This window comes from Mirounga leonina, unplaced genomic scaffold (genome assembly GCF_011800145.1).
Source record: "Mirounga leonina isolate KUSES-001 unplaced genomic scaffold, KU_Mleo_1.0 Mir_361, whole genome shotgun sequence".
Taxonomy (NCBI): domain Eukaryota; kingdom Metazoa; phylum Chordata; class Mammalia; order Carnivora; family Phocidae; genus Mirounga; species Mirounga leonina.
Genome location: NW_023270705.1, coordinates 1 through 14,578, shown reverse-complemented (window position 1 = coordinate 14,578; position 14,578 = coordinate 1). Strand labels below are relative to the sequence as shown.

General features: G+C 39.8%; 1 pseudogene; it reads right to left on the bottom strand.

Moving 5' to 3' along the window:
* Positions 1–2,784: 2,784 nt before the first annotated feature.
* On the bottom strand, positions 2,785–14,112 carry LOC118027159 (annotated as a pseudogene).
* Between the last annotated feature and the right edge of the window lie 466 nt (positions 14,113–14,578).

The window sequence follows — 14,578 nt, the reverse complement described above, 5'->3', positions numbered from 1 at the left end:
ACTAAAAGCCAACCTATGGAGTAGGGGGAATTATTTGCAAATGACATACGTGGTAAAGGGTTAGTACGGAAAGTATATAAAGAACTTATAGTACTCCACACCCAGAAAACAAATAATCAGTTCAGAAAATGGTCAGAACGCATGAACCGACACTTCTCCAAAGAAGACATCCAGATGGGGCGCCTGGGTGGCTCAGTTGGTTAAGCGACTGCCTTCGGCTCAGGTCATGATCCTGGAGTCCCGGGATCGAGTCCCGCATTGGGCTCCCTGCTCGGCGGGGAGTCTGCTTCTCCCTCTCCCACTCCCCGTTTGTGTTCCCTCTCTCGCTGTGTCTTTCTCTGTCAAAGAAATAAATAAAATCTTTAAAAAAAAAAAAAAAAGATTAAAAAAAAAAGAAGACATCCAGATGGACATCAGACACATGAAAAGATGTTCAACATTACTCATCCCATCAGGAAAATACAGATCAAAACTCCAGTGAGCCATCACCTCACACCTGTCAGAATGGCTAAAATTAACAATACAAGAAACAACAGGTGTTGCTGGAGATGTGGAGGAAGGGGACCCCTCCTGCACTGTTGGTGGGAATGAGAACTGGGGCAGCCACCGTGGGAAACCGTATGGATGGTCCTCAAAAAAGTTAAAAATAGACATACCCCTAGGACCCAGCAATTGCATTATTAGGTATTGACCCAAATTATACAAAAATACTGATCTGAAGATATATATGCACCCCAATCTTTATAGCTGCATTATCAACAATAGCCAAGTTATGGATAGAGCCCAAATATCCACCAACTGATGAATGGATACAAAAGATATACATATATATATATCTTTTGGTCATAGGTACAGATATACACATATATGATATATATGATATATATGATGGAATATTACTCAGCCATAAACGGATGAAATCTTGCCATTTGCAATGCTGCGGATGGAGCTGGAGAGTATCATGTTAAGCGAAACAAGTCAGTCAGAGAAAGACAACGACCATATGATTTCACTCAAATGTGGAATTTAAGAAATAGGAACAAGCAAAAGGAAACAAAGGAGAGAGATGACAAATCAATAAGGGATTCTTAACTCTAGAGAACAAACTGATGGTTACCAGAGGGGAGAGGGTGGGGGATGCGTGAGGTGGGTGATGGGCATTAAGGAGGGCACTTGTTGTGATGAGCACTGGGTATTGTATGTAAGTGATGAATCACTAAATTCTACACCTGAAACTATTACAGTGTATGCAAATCATACCTAAATAAAAAAGAAATCAGTTGCATTTCTACACGGTAACCATAACCAAAAAGAAAATTAAGAAAATAATTCAAAGTACAACAGAAAGAATAAGTAGTTAGGAATTAAGTTAACCAAGGAAGTGAAAGATCTGTATAATGAAAACAATGAAATATTAAAGACACAAGTAAATGGACAGACATTCCATGCTAATGGGTTAGTAGAGTTAATGTTAAGATGTCCCTGACACCCAAAGCTATCTACAGACTCAATGCAATCACTGCCAAATTCCCAATGACCTTTCTCCCCCCGCCCCCCGGAAACAGAAACCCATCCTAAATTCATGTGCAATCTCATGGGACCCTGAACCTCCAACACAACCTTGAAAAAGAACAGACCTGGAGGGATAACATTTCCTGATTTTAAATCTTCCTACAAAGCTACAGTAATCAAAACTGTGGTATTGCATGAAGAAAGGTATAGAGACCAATGGGACAAAATAATACCCAGTATAAGTACCTACATATATGGTCAAATGACTTTCGACAGGGTGCCAAGACCAATCACGTCGGGGTCATGACAGTGTTTTCAACAAATGTGCTGGGAAAACTGGATGTCTACGTGCAAAAGAATAAAGTCGGGGCCTAACAAAACACCATATACTCAGAATACACACAAGAGCTAAAACTACAAAACTCTTAAATGAAAATATAGGGCAAAAGCTTCATGACATTGAGTTTAGCAATAATTTCTTGGATATGACAGCAAAAGCACAGACAACAAAAGACAAACTGAACTCACAAAGTTAAGAAAATTCACAAAACGTGCTGGTGAGGATGTGGATAACAGAACCTTTGTTCACTGTTGTCTGTAATGTAGAACTGTCGTGCTCCTAATGGAAAACAGAATGTTGGTCCCTAAAAAATTTAAAGCTATCATCATGTTATAAACCAGTAATTCTACTTCTGGGTATGCCCCTAACAGAACTGAAAGGGTCTTGAAGAGTTATTTTACATCCATGTTCATAGTGGCATTATTCACGATAGCTAAAATGGAAGAAACCCGAGTTCCCCCAACAGAGGAAAGAAAGGGCAAGCAAAACATGGTACTGTACGTCCTACAGAATGCCATTCAGCCTTAAAAAGGAAGGGAATTCTACAACATGGCGAACCTTCAGGATATTAAGCCTAAGTGAAATAAAGTAGTCACATAAAAGGCAAATACTATATAATTCCTCTTTTATGGGGTACTGAGAATAGTCAAAATTACAGACACAGAGAATAATGTACCAGGGAATATGGCAGGGAGGAATGGGCAGTTATTGTTTCACAGTTTCAGTTTTGCAAGATGAAAAGAATTCTTGAGATGGATGATGGTGATGTTAGCACAACATCATGATTGTATTTAATACCATTATGATTGTACATTTAACAAACTGTATTTTTGAAAATGGTTAGGATGGTAAGTTCATATAAAGATAAGAACGTGAACACCATTTTTTTTAATAGCAGTAAAAAACATACTTTAGAAACACAGAACACAAGATACTTCAATTTCTCATTTATTCAATGGTTTTATTGCCTCTTCAGAACATGTTTGTAAAACTGTTTAAAAGGCAGAATTTACTTGTAAAAGTTAGAATACAAGTTGAAAAACAAATTCAAAAAAAAGTTCAGTTTCTGCACATTTTTAAGCACCAATTCCAGATAATTTTCAGTAATTTTCTGTCAATGGACAGAAAAATAGCTCAAAGTCTCCTTTATTAAGACAACAAAATACAATAACAGTCCAGTTGAAGCATGAAAACTAATTTTGTAGCGTTTATGATATGAGATAAAGTTCATACAACTAAATGCTATGTGTGGGTGTGGTTTTAATTTGAATCCAGTAGCATACATGCGGCCAGTAGCATATATTCTGCAAATAAAAAGTTCCAATCTCAAGTGCCTTTACCAAATTTGTCCTCCCAAATACCTTCTCAAATTTGATGACCTCACTTATGACAGTTAACAGCGCTGTCGTCAGGTATTTGTATGAAAGAAAGTCACACACAAGCCTCTCTTACCTAATTAACGCTCCCTTTAAAAAAATAAAAAAGAGAAAGAAAAGAAAATATTCCAGGCGAAAACAGACTTATCACAGAGCTGCTTCTGTACATTTAAAAGTAAAACACATCAGCAATTTCATAAAAACTAATGTAAAAAGAAAGACATCTGTCTAAGTCTTCCAACTGGAGTCTTAGATAAAGCAGAGATATTTTCATAAGTAATAATGTCCCTTTAGAAAAAAAAAAAAAGAAATAGTTGTATTTTGACAAATATGCATAACATTGACCCAACAACACATTGTACACAGTGGGACTAGACCGCTCATCAGTGGTCCTTCTCCAACGCCATGTCACTACGATTTAACCATTCTATGGAGGAGCCGAGCAGGGTCTGAAGTTCATTGGTGATTTCAACCAAATCTAGTAGTTCCTTGCTTTCAGGATTGAAAGCTTCCAGGTCTTTGGAGCCAAGAGTATAGGAAACTTGCTGAAACCTGCCTGTAAAACTCTGCCTCTGTAACTGTGATGATTTCTAAGTTTGGAAGATTGCAGCGAAATGCGCAGGATGACATTTTCAATTTCTTAAGCACATCTGAAAGCAAAAACCAGTTCCGTGCCCTACAAAATACAAAGGAAAGTGGTTCAAATTTCTGGCAAAATGAAAGTTGCTTCCAATAATTAATTAGCGTCCGAATGTAACAAGAGCCCATTCTGCCACTTCTACCCCTGCCCCTACCATTTCTTCCCATGATCACTCATAGACCAATATTGTTCTTCCTGTAGTGGGAGTAATTCTGGACTCATCCGGTTTTAAGAGAACATCTAGAGAAGACCAACTAATTTTTACAAAGGAGGAGGAACATCAGAACAAGACTCATCACAATGCCACTTCACTGTTCTCACCGTTGATAAAAACAGCTGAAGTCCTACTCACTCAGCTCTGACCATATTCTAGTTAGTAACTATCAATGTGTCCCATTGTAGTTACCAAGGGAAGTCTATCCCAACCAAAGAGGATTGATTATAAACACCTTTAGATCTCTTCTCCCCCCACCACTGACAATAGGGCATTTTAAGTATGGAAGGCTATCTATTGTTTCTTTCCCTTCACAGATCTCCACCCCATCACTCATGTCTTTTGGGATTGATGTTTTTGAGAAGCAAACTGTCACATTACTTATATATACTCTGTGACATACATACATCTCTCTCTCTCTCTCTCTCTCTCTCTCCACACATGCACACATTTATATATATACATATATACGTCTGCACATACGTATATCTATAAACATATATAGACATGCATACCTATATCCATATGCACATGCACACCTACATACATATATACACATGAATACACATGTATACATACATATGTATATGTGTGTGTACATATACGCACATATACACATGCACACATCTATACATATATACACTTGCATACATATGAATGCATATATATACACACATGCATACATATGTATGCACACATGCATATATACACATGCATACATATATACATATTTACACTTGCATACACATGTATGCACACACGTATATACACACATACATATATACACTTGCACGCACATGTATACATACACATGCATATATATACATATGTACTCTTGCATACATAATATGCAAACAAAATATAAGGCAACCTTAATAGGGCACATATATACACTTGCATACACATATATACACATGCACACATATGTATACGTATATGCACCTACATAATATATGCACATATACGTATGCATACATATATACACATGCATACATATGTACACATATATATACATGTACGATTTCCATCATTAATAAAATTTATGGTTTATAATGGCATACACACTTATAATTTGAGAAACTGAGAACGTTAATATTCGCTAATCTCCTTTGTTAACACTCAGCAGAGCACAGGTCTGTTGATATATATATCCCAAGAGACGGGTCACCAGAGCCTACAGGCTCCACAATGAGGGCAACACTGGAATTAAGCAAAACTTACATACAAAGATTCCAGGAACCATGTATTTAATAATGATTTTCCGAATCATACATGGAAGGGGAGACTAACAACATAGTGCAGTGCACTTCATGTGCCTGAGAGGGCACCTATAAGGGCATATTGGGAAGCTTCTAGAATGTCGTACTGAAGTATCCAAGGGACCAACTCTTCTGTGGAGTCCAGTGAATGACAATTTTAATGTTTTGTGCTCTGACAGTTTATATTGTTCTATGTATCTGATCCCCACGATGTATAACTAAATCTTTTCTGGAAAAGATCAAGTGTGGTTCATGGACACTTAGAAGGAACTCACCCATACCTCCCCTGCTTAAAAGGGTTTTCAGGTCCAGCGACCCCAGGACCCAATGCTTTTTAATCATATGATATAAATGCTTACCCCTGATAAACAGACACTTGGGCGTTATAACATGGTAAGAGAGGGCTGTCTGAAAATTCAAATTCAAACACATCACTGTTAGCCTTATCTTCATCATACTGGTCCTCAGGCCCTGGAGGGCTTGCCAAAACATTATGCCCAGCTTTATTATCTGGTTCTAATGGAAAGAAAAGAAAAGAAAGGAGTCAGTAGGCTCCATCAAGATTTTAGGTCTCATTAATTAAACGATTCTAAAGAAAAAGACAACATTTCCTCATGATCTCTGCTTACAGCTCCCACTACCCGCTTAGACTTCATCCACACCAGGGAGAAATGTTATGTAATACATTCATTTCCCAGTAAACTGACAAAACCATATTGCTTACCACATATTGCTTACCACACACAGAACTTCCATAGAACTCCTGGAAGGGAAACAAAAAAATAATAAGATTTTTAAAAACTTAAACAATTTCAGCAAAGTTGCAGGACACATAGTCAAAATACAGAAATTGATTGCTTTTCCATACACCAACAATCCTAAAAGAAAATAAAGTGATAGCACAATGCATCAAAAAGAATAAGTACTCAGGAATAAACTTAACCAAGGGGGCAAAACACTTGTATACTAACAACTATAAAACTATGCTAAGAGAAATCTCAGAAAATACAGATAAATGGAAAGATATCTATATCCCATGTGCATGGATTAGAAAACTTAATATTTAAAATTTGCATAACCAAAGCAATCTACACATTGAATGCAATCTCTATCAAAACCCCAATGGCATTGTTTTGTCTGCAAAAATAGAAAAACCTGAGACAGAGGACAAAGATGGCAGAGGAGTAGGGGACCCTATTCCAACAGGTCCCCGGAATTGAGCTGGATATCTACCAGACCACTCTGAACACCCACGAAATCAGCCTGAGATGTAAGAAGATAGATCTGAATCTTTACAAACAGAGTATCACGGGCATTTGGTTTCCAGGTACAAAGCGGGGAGCCGTGATTCCGAGGGCAGATATCGGAGGATCAACGGAAGAGGGAGGGAGCCAGGCGACAGGATCCTACACCACCGGTGGGCAATACCCTCCCACGCTGGAGGCGGGGCACAGACTCCCAGACCGGATTTGGCGGGGAAAGGACTAAAGGGCAGCCCCCCACCACCGGACTGAAACCTGGAGCAGCGGGACCGCGCCTGTGAACTGGGGGCCACTGGTGGCTTTAGAGCACAAAGGACAAAGATCTGCCCGACCTGGAGGCAGGACGTGGGAGCGCTGCTGAGGGGCCCGCAACCCAGGACACTGAAGGTTATAGCAGCACAGACAGAAACAGAGATAGTATGGCCTGGGGAGCTCACTGAAGAACAGACTGCGAACTCGCTGCTCTGAGGCAGAGGGCTGGAAAAGATCTCTTCTGCTCTGACTCTCAGAGGAGATGGGCAAAGCCACCAGGGTACAAAAGCCCCCCAAAACCGGTTTTCACTGAGCCCATCCCCTGCCACAGGGGCCCAGGGCAACTCGGCCCAAACAGGGTTGCCTGAGTAACAGTGCGGCAGGCCCCTCCCCCAGAAGAGAGGCTGGGAGAACAAGAGGCCAGCAACCCTAAGGTCCCTAAAAAACAGGTGCATCTTGCCTGGGTTCTGGTCAATAATTTGGACTCTATACATTCCCTCAAACGCCCATCAACAGAACGACTAGGAGGAGGAACCCCAAAAATAGGAAAAACAGAAGGACACCATATCATTCTTAAAGGGTCTATCCAACAAGAAGATCTAAAAATTGTAAATATCTATGCCCCCAGCATGGGAGCAGCCATCTACATAAGCCAACTGTTAACCAAATAAAGAGTCATATTGATATTGATAACAATACATTAATTGTAGGAGACATCTCAATACTCCACTCTCGGCGATGGACAGATCACCTAAGCAGAAAATCAACAAAGAAACAGGGGCTTTGAATGACACTCTGCACCAGATGGACCTCAATGATATACACAGAACATTCCACCCTAAAACAACAGAATACTCATTCTTCTTGAGCGCACATGGAACTTTCTCCAGAATAGACCGCATACTGGGTCACACATCAGGTCTCAACCGATACCAAAAGATTGAGATTATTCCCTGCATATTCTCAGACCATAATGCTTTAAAACTGGAACTCAATCACAAGAAAGAATTTGGCAGAAATTCAAACACTTGGAAGCTAAAGACCACTCTGCTCAAGAATGTTTGGGTCAACCAGGAAATCAAAAAGAACTGAAACGATTCATGGAAATCAATGAGAACGAAAACACATCGGTCCAAAACCTATGGGATCCTGCAAAGGCGGTCCTAAGGGAGAAATACATAGCCATTCAAGCCTCACTCAAAAAAAAAAAAACAAAAAACCAGAAAAATCCCGAATTCACCAACTAACTCTACACCGTAAAGAACTAGAGAAAAAGCAACAAACGATGCCTAAGCCATGCAATAGAAGAGAAATTATTAAGATTAGAGCAAAGACCAATGAATCAGGAACCAGAAAGACAGTAGATCAGATCAACGAAACTAGAAGTTGGTTCTTTGAAAGAATCAATAAGATCGATAAACCACTGGCCAGACTTATGCAAAAGAAAAGAGAAAGGACCCAAATTAATAAAATTATGAATGAAAGGGGGGAGATCACGACCAACACCAAGGAAATAGAAACAATCATTGGAAATTCTCATCAACAACTCTATGCCAATAAACTGAGCAATCTGGATGAAACGGAGGCCTTCCTGGAAACCTATAAACTGCCAAGACTGAAACAGGAAGAAATTGACAACCTGAATAGGCCAGTAACCAGTAACGAGGGGCGCCTGGGTGGCTCAGTTGTTAAGCGTCTGCCTTCGGCTCACGTCATGCTCTCAGGGTCCTGGGATCAAGCCCCACATCGGGCTCCCTGCTCGGCGGGGAGCCTGCCTCTCCCTCTCCACTCCCCCTGCTTGTGTTCCCTCTCTTGCTGTGCCTCTCTCTGTCAAATAAAATCCAAAAAAAAAAACACAAAAAAACAAAAAACCCAGTAACGAGATTGAAGCAGTGACCAAAAACCTTCCCAAAAACAAGAGTCCAGGGCCTGATGGATTCCCTGGGGAATTCTAACAAACATTCAAAGAAGAAATAATACCTATTCTCCTGAAGCTGTTTCAAAACATAGAACCAGAAGGAACGCTCCAGACTCATTCTCTGAGGCCAGCATTACCTTGATCCCCAAACCAGGCAAAGACCGCGTGAAAAAGGACAATTTCAGACCGTTACCCCTGATGACTATGGATTCCAAAATCCTCTACAAAATCCTAGCTAATAGGATCCAACAATACATTTAAAGGATCATCCACCACGACCAAGTGGATTTATCGCCGGGATGCAAAGGTGGTTCAACATTCGCAAATCAATTGATGTGATAGAACACATTAATAAGAGGAGGGAGAAGAACCATACGGTCCTCTCAATTGATGCAGAAAAAGCATTTGACAAAATACAACATCCTTTCCTGATTAAAACTCTTCAGAGTACAGGGATAGAGGGAACATTCCCCAAGTTCATAAAATCCATCTGTGAAAAACCCACAGCGAATATCATCCTCAATGTGGAAAAGCTGAGAGCCTTTCCCTTAAGATCAGAAACATGACAAGGAGGCCCACTCTCACCGCTATTGTTCAACATAGTACTAGCAGTCCTAGCAACAGCAATCAGACAACAAAAAGAAATAAAAGGTATTCAAATTGCCAAAGAAGAAGTCAAACTCTCTCTCTTCGCAGATGACATGATACCTTATGTAGAAAACCCGAAAGACTCCACCCCCAAATTGCTAGAACTCATCCAGCCATTCAGTAATGTGGCAGGATACAAAATCAATGCACGGAAATCGGGTGCTTTCTTATAACCACAATGCAACCGTAGAAAGAGAAATTAGAGAAACGATTGCAATTACAATAGCACCAAAAAGTAGAAGATGCCTCGGAATAAACCTAACCAAAGAGGTAAAGGATCTATACCCTAGGAACTACAGAACGCTCATGAAAGAAATTGAAGAAGACACAAAAAGATGGAAAAACATTCCATGCTCATGGATCGGAAGAATAAACATTGTTAAAATGTCTATGCTACCCAGAGCAATCTATACCTTCCATGCCAACCCGATCAAAATCCCAATGACATTTTTCAAAGTGCTGGAACAAACAATCCTAAAATTTGTATGGAATCAGAAAAGACCCCGAATTGCCAAGGAAATGTTGTTAAAAGAAGAACAAAGCTGGGGGCATCATGTTGCCCGATTTCAAGCTATATTAAACAGCAGTGAACCCTAAGACAGCATGGTACTGGCAAAAAAACAGTATAGACCAATGGATCCTCAACTCTATGGTCAAATAATCTTCCACAAAGCAGGAAAAATATGCAATGGAAAAAAAGACAGTCTCTTCAATAAATGGTGCTGGGAAAATTGGACGGCCACATGCAGAACAATGAAACTCGCCCATTCTCTAACACCATACACAAAGATAAACCGAAAATGGATGAAAGACCTCAATGTGAGACAGGAATCCATCAAAATCCTAGAGGAGAACACAGGCAGTAACCATGACATCGACCACAGCAACTTCTTTCAAGATACATCTCCAAAAGCTAGTGAAACTAAAGCAAAAATGAACTTTTGGGATTTCATCAAGATAAAAAGCTTCTGCACAGCAAAGGAAACCGTCAACAAAACGAAGAGGCAACCCACAGAGTGGGAGCAGATATTTGCAAATGACACTACAGATAGAGGGCTGGTACCCAAAATCTATAAAGAACTTCTCAAACTCAACACCCAAAAAACAAATAGTCAAGTCAAAAAGTGGGCAGAAGACATGAAAAGACACTTCTCTGAAGAAGACATACAAATGGCTAACTTTCATGTCTTCATATTTGTAGTAAAGAAAATTTGGCCAGAAAAGGGAGTCATCAATGGTCTACATGAAAAGCTCATTCAGCCGTGTTTCCTCACCTGCATCCCTGCCCTTTCTACCAACCTTCTTGCCTATCAAAAAAAAAAAAAAAAAAAAAAAAAAAAATCTCCCTGTTTGCTGGCAGCTAAGCTGGCTTTCTACATGAAAAAGAAACTGATTACAGGCCCAGAGTCAGCAAAAGATGCTACAGCCCTTGCAATGCAGCTGGAACTTAGTAGAGACTCAGTACCTTGAGTATGACCTGTCAACTGCCTGCCTGGTCATCTGCATTCCTGCATTATATCATGGAGACTTTTCAATGTTTCATTTATTAGTCCTATGTCTATAAACTATTAATTTGAGTGCGTATAGTATATTTTTTAAAAAAAAATACTATGTTATGTTAGTCACCATACAATACATCATTAGTTTTTGATGTGGTGACCCACAGTCCATTGTTTGCATATAACACCCAGTGCTCCATGCAGTACGTGCCCTCCTTAATACCCATCACCGGGCTAACCCATCCCCCCACTCTCCTCCCCTCTAAAACCCGCAGTCTGTTTCTCAGAGTCCATAGTCTCTCATGGTTCATCTCTCCCTCCGATCCCGCCCCCTTTCATTTTCCCCTTCCTTCTCCTAATGTCCTCCGCGCTATTCCGGATGTTCCACAAACAAGTGAAACCATATATATGCTAATTGACTTTCTCTGCTTGACTTATTTCACTTAGCATGGTGAAAGGGCAGGGATGCAGGTGAGGAAAGGGCAGGGATGCAGGTGAGGAAACACAGCTGAATGAGCTATTCATGTGGACCATTGATGACTCCCTTTCCTGGCCAAATTTTCTTTACTACAAATATGAAAGTGTGAAAGTATCTATGGGTGAGGGAGGGGTGAGAAATAACCAACGGGGCTATCCAGTGTCACCCCATATGTAGCCCCTTTTGCGAGGAGAATTTACTCTTTCTTTGAGACACTTGAATTTCACCTGCCAAACAATTTCAAACAGAGGATGGCTGCAATTTAGGAAAATGAAATACGGTCTACTACACGAAACCCAAACGTTAAACTTAAGTGTAATGATAGAATTACAGTTATGTAACAGGGTTATTTTTTAGAGATACAAACTAAGCATTATAAGCATTGCGTTACATGTCACATGGTTTAAAGCTATTCCAAAGGGGAAGAAAAAATTACAAATATGACAAATATTAACTTACGTCTAATTATTGGATAACCTACAATTTACTCTAAATGCATCTAAACAAATTAAAAGTAGATCCTTAAACTTTTTTTAATAGTTGTGATGGTATGGTTTTGTGGATGTACAGTCCTTTGTTTTAGAGAAACATATTGAAGAACTTACAAATATAATATGGTGTTCCAACTTGATTTCAATGTAATGCAATACTAGTAATCAAACTGGCCATGACTTTAAGATTATTATTATTATTATTTTTATTTTTTATTTATTTGACAGAGAGAGACACAGCGAGAGAGGGAACACAAGCAGGGGGAGTGGGAGAGGGAGAAGCAGGCTTCCCGCAGAGCAGGGAGCCTGATGCAGGGCTCAATTCCAGGACCCCGGAACACGGACGCTTAACGACTGAGCCACCCTAGGCGCCCCGACTTTAAGATTATTGAACCTGCCTGATGCGTATATGGAGCTCATTTTACTATTGTTGTTATGATAATTCTTTATAAATGCTCATATTTTTTTTATTTTTTAAATTTTTAAAAAGGATTTTAAGTAATATCTACACCCAACATGGGACTCAAACTCTCAACCCCCCAGATCAAGAGTTGCATGCTCTACCAACTGAGTCAGCCAGGTGCCCCCATATTTTTTTTTTTTTTAATTGAGTAAAAATATCCATGGGACGTGGACGGGGATGAGCTAAGTGGGTGATGGGTATTGAGGAGGATACTTGTTACGATGAGCACTGGGTGTTATACGTAAGGGATGAATCACTGAACTGTACACCTGAAACCAGTATTACCATATGTGGTTACCTAACTAGAATTTAAATTAAGGTTAAAAAAAATAAAGTTTAAAAAAAATTATGTTGTGTTGCAGTTTACTTAAAGGTCAGAAACAGGCAAAAGTTTAGATCTAGCAAAACTGTAAGAAAGGATTTAGTACCTGGAAAGGAGCATCAAAGGATCTTCTGGAAAGATGGCCATGTTATATTCTGATACTGATGCATGAGCATATTACCTTTATAAGAATTCTTCAAACTGTACGTTTACGTCTTTTTTTGTATTTTTATGTTTTGAGGAATTTAACATCATGTTTCCAGAAGCTTACTTAAAAAGTAATGGGTAAGTGTCCATCCACAGATAAATGGACAAACAAAATTGGTATACAGAGGACTACTGTTCAATCTTAAAAGGAAGTTCTGACAAATACTAGTGTATGATTCCCCTTATATGAGTTCAAAGTGGTCAGATTTGTAGAAAGTAGAATAGTGGCTGCCAAGGACTGGAGCAAGGGCAGTTTGAAGGGATAATAAAATTCCAGATACAGATGGTGGTGGTGGTGATTGCCCAACAATGTGAATAGACTTAATGCCACTGAGCTGTACGCTTAAACATGGTTAAGATGGGTAAATTTATGTTATATATATTTTATCACAATTTTATTAAAAAGGAAACAAACAATAATGTGTAATGGGTTGTTCTGAATGTTTGAAAACTTTCATAATAAAATTTTATAGTTAAAGGTAAAAGGAAGTTAAAATCTAAAAACAAAACAAAACAAAACAAAAAACCAACCAACCAACCAAAAAAACCCTGTATGTTGAACGTAACTTCCTACGACATCAACATATGAAACCAGAAGCACCTGCTTGGAGGCAACATATCCTGAGCCTGATATAACCTACAAACAAATTGTCTGCAGCAGACCCATCCTCCCAGTTTTCCACCGGCCTGCTAATTCCCTTCATTGTCAAGAAGGTTGTGAATTTATTCCCTTACACCGAGGACAGATGTTTCATGGAATCTACAGAGATGTAATTGCAACCTGAAATGAGTGTAGTGGGGAGGGGGGGGGTCATTGTACCCTTAACCGATCATACTCTTCTATTCCCACCCCAGACCCAACTTGGCTGTGTCTACTTGCCTATACAAGCCTAACTGCCCTGGGAAGCAAATTAGTGAGGACGTTGACCTCATACTGTCAAGTCTAGGTTAGGAACAAGAGAACCTGGTTTCAAACCCGGTTTCGGGCATCCCAGCTCCTAACACCTGCTCGTGTACAACCTTTCTCACCTTGCAAGGAATGCGTCAAAAGTTAAAAAGAATGAGTAAAGGAGGAAGTAGCGGAAGTTAGGTCAGAAGGGTAAATGGAATAGGATTAGGAGGTTCGGGGGATTCTGGCAAGGATTCTGGTAATCGCACCATTAAAAAGGGAGACCGTGGCAAAATTTTGAGCAGAGAAAGGACTCACCTTGAGTCCGGTTTCAAAATCCATGAGCACAACCTTTTAAATCTCAGCCTGACCAAGCCTCTCCTGCAACCCTGAGCACAGTTATCGTGATGTTTAACTTTATGTGCCAACTTTAAGTGGGCCGCAGGATGCCTAGAGATTTGGTTAGACATGATTTTCAGAGGTGTTTGAGAAGGTGTTTCTGGAAGAGCTTACCATTTGAATTTGTAGACTAAAAAAGGCAGATTGCCCTTTTTAATATGGGTAGGCCCCAGGTCGATGGCCTGAACAAAAACGCTGGGCTTAAAGAATTGCCTCAGCCTATGTTCAAGCTGGGACACAGGTCTTGCCCTGCTTTGGACTCAGACGCCAACTGGAAGAGCTTTACACTGAACTGTTGGCCATTTTGAGTCTTTAGTTTGCAGATCTGGACTACAGAGCTTGGATTTCTCAGCCTTCACAAGCATATGTGGAGCATGTTGATATACCCCTTCTAAGATGAGTAATAAAT